This window comes from Trichomycterus rosablanca, chromosome 7, assembly GCF_030014385.1.
Source record: "Trichomycterus rosablanca isolate fTriRos1 chromosome 7, fTriRos1.hap1, whole genome shotgun sequence".
NCBI classification, from domain to species: domain Eukaryota; kingdom Metazoa; phylum Chordata; class Actinopteri; order Siluriformes; family Trichomycteridae; genus Trichomycterus; species Trichomycterus rosablanca.
This window is the reverse complement of record NC_085994.1, coordinates 15,804,871-15,808,608: the sequence shown is the minus strand read 5'-3', so window position 1 is coordinate 15,808,608 and position 3,738 is coordinate 15,804,871.

Genomic DNA, 3,738 nt, shown 5'->3' with positions numbered 1-3,738 from the left:
TCTGGAGGACCATGTGCATCCAATGGTTCAAACATTGTATCCTGAAGGCGGTGCCGTGTATCAGGATGACAATGCACCAATACACACAGCAAGACTGGTGAAAGATTGGTTTGATGAACATGAAAGTGAAGTTGAACATCTCCCATGGCCTGCACAGTCACCAGATCTAAATATTATTGAGCCACTTTGGGGTGTTTTGGAGAAGCGAGTCAGGAAACGTTTTCCTCCACCAGCATCACGTAGTGACCTGGCCACTATCCTGCAAGAAGAATGGCTTAAAATCCCTCTGACCACTGTGCAGGACTTGTATATGTCATTTCCAAGACGAATTGACGCTGTATTGGCCGCAAAAGGAGGCCCTACACCATACTAATAAATTATTGTGGTCTAAAACCAGGTGTTTCAGTTATTTTGTCCAACCCCTGTAGTTTATGTAGTGGAGGGCCCCCCCCTGCCATGGACCCCAGTGCACCCCCCCCCCCCCGCACCCCCTGTAGTTACGCCACTGCGTGGAAGAAGCTGACAGAAATTTTAACCCTACAATCTGACATTCATATGAAGTCAGAGGCCTCTGCTGGACAGTTTTGGAACTTGCTGGCTGAGGAAAAATATCCAAACGTAAAAATATGTGCCACATATTTTACAGCCTTTTTGGATCAACCTGCTTGTGTAAATCAGCCTTTTCATGAAAATAATTAAGTCTAAATATCAGTCCACCCTTACTGATGAACACTTGGAAGCCTGCTTAAGAATTGGCATCAGCAGCTACTGTCCCGACTACATAAACCTGACTGACACCATTCAGTGCAAACCATCAGAATAAGTTTAGTGTGATTTTTCAGTCGCTTGCGCTGTAATGCTGAATATCAATATGGGCAACTGAAGCGCATTTTAAAACGCTTCAAAGCATTTTTGAAAAATGATAAGGCCAACCTTTGTGTATGAAGCTTTTCCACAAGGGGGCGTTAGCAAAATGTGGTTTGCTCACCGTGAACACAGGCTCCAGGGACCACAAAGGGTACATGTCCTATGTTTAGTAGGTTTATACATATTCAAGCAATCATACCTTGTTTGCTAGTGGCCCAGTAATCAATAGGACACTCACACAGTGAATATACAGTTCAGGGTCAACTTGTATAGCAGTGTAGATTTACTGTCTTCTGAAAATAACTCAACACACAGCCATTAATGTCTAAATAGCTGGCAACATAAGTGAGTACACCCCACAGTGAACATGTCCAAATTGTGCCCAAATGTGTCGTTGTCCCTCCCTGGTGTCATGTGTCAAGGTCCCAGGTGTAAATGGGGAGCAGGGCTGTTAAATTTGGTGTTTTGGGTACAATTCTCTCATACTGGCCACTGGATATTCAACATGGCACCTCATGGCAAAGAACTCTCTGAGGATGTGAGAAATAGAATTGTTGCTCTCCACAAAGATGGCCTGGGCTATAAGAAGATTGCTAACACCCTGAAACTGAGCTACAGCATGGTGGCCAAGGTCATACAGCGGTTTTCCAGGACAGGTTCCACTCGGAACAGGCTTCGCCAGGGTCCACCAAAGAAGTTGAGTCCACGTGTTCGGCGTCATATCCAGAGGTTGGCTTTAAAAAATAGACACATGAGTGCTGCCAGCATTGCTGCAGAGGTTGAAGACGTGGGAGGTCAGCCTGTCAGTGCTCAGACCATACGCCGCACACTGCATCAACTCGGTCTGCATGGTCGTCATCCCAGAAGGAAGCTGATGCACAAGAAAGCCCGCAAACAGTTTGCTGAAGACAAGCAGTCCAAGAACATGGATTACTGGAATGCCCTGTGGTCTGACGAGACCAAGATAAACTTGTTTGGCTCAGATGGTGTCCAGCATGTGTGGCGGCGCCCTGGTGAGAAGTACCAAGACAAATGTATCTTGCCTACAGTCAAGCATGGTGGTGGTAGCATCATGGTCTTGGGCTGCATGAGTGTTGCTGGCACTGGGGAGCTGCAGTTCATTGAGGAAAACATGAATTCCAACATGTACTGTGACATTCTGAAACAGAGCATGATCCCCTCCCTTCGAAAACTGGGCCTCATGGCAGTTTTCCAACAGGATAACGACCCCAAACACAACCTCCAAGATGACAACTGCCTTGCTGAGGAAGCTGAAGGTAAAGGTGATGGACTAAACCCAATTGAGCACCTGTGGCGCATCCTCAAGTGGAAGGTGGAGGAGTTTAAGGTGTCTAACATCCACCAGCTCCGTGATGTCATCATGGAGGAGTGGAAGAGGATTCCAGTAGCAACCTGTGCAGCTCTGGTGAATTCCATGCCCAGGAGGGTTAAGGCAGTGCTGGATAATAATGGTGGTCAAACAAAATATTGACACTTTGGGCACAATTTGGACATGTTCACTGTGGGGTGTACTCACTTATGTTGCCAGCCATTTAGACATTAATGGCTGTGTGTTGAGTTATTTTCAGAAGACAGTAAATCTACACTGCTATACAAGTTGTACACTGACTACTCTAAGTTATATCCAAGTTTTATTTCTATAGTGTTGTCCCATGAAAAGATATAATAAAATATTTGCAGAAATGTGAGGGGTGTACTCACTTTTGTGATACACTGTATATATATATATATATATATATATATATATATATATATATATATAATTTCTGAAATCGTTTTCCAATAGCATCACATATAAAATAAAAGAGACAATACAATAAAAAAGAAAGAAGAGAAAAACGTTATCTTTATATAGATCTGTAGAGGGGCTCAAGGAATTTACTGTGTTTGCAAATGTGTATTCAAATGTGAATGTATAAAAGCAATAAAAGATTACTTTTTTTTTAGGATTTTTGGTTTTATGAATATAAAGGAAGATTTAGCTAGTAATATAATTAGGTTAATTATATAAGATTCAGTTGGCTGAAGAGAGGGTTATCAAATATACAAAATATATTGGCTTTTAATTGGAATATCTTTACCAATTTTCCCCCAAATCCTAGAACACATTCACCCAAAAGGAAAATATATAGACACAATCAAAGAATAAATGATCAATTAATCGACTCACTAAAGCTTGTACAAAAGACACACCCATCATCAGAGATGGTAATAAATCGACTTAATCTAGCATTAACATCGATAAAGTAATTTAAAAACTGCATCTTTTATTTTATTATTAATTAAGAATTTATAAGATAAAGTCCAAACTGAATGCTATGTAGTTTCTGTTTGTTTATTATTTGATTTTCCGATCAAGCCCCTGTCAGGGAGAAGAATGTATTCAAATTGATGGGCACTTCAGGGGCCAATCAGATTTAAACTGCCCCTGTGGCTCCACCCCTGGATCCACTACTGCTGTGTATACGCTTTTTTCTTTTTTTGGTGTTTAACGCTGAAATGCCCAAAACTCTGCATGTGCAGATGTGCAACTGGGAATAACTTCTAGTCACAGCTGTTTTCTGTTTTTGTTAATAGTAGTTGCAAATCTAACTGGGTTTGTGTTTCTATCTGAGCGCTGCTGCTCGTGTGTGTACGTGTTTACGTAGTGACGTCGCACTGTTTTGGCTAAGGTGAAATGCCTCTCAGTTCGTCCTCGCTTGACCAACTTTCGTCTGTCCAGATTTGACTGTAGAGTAATAGAGTCGAAAATAAGAAAGGAGCGTGTCCACTTAAATATAATTCATTCATTCAGGTATGACGGTTTTAGTTTGTTCATACTGAGAGAAGATGAGCTGTGCTGGAATATGA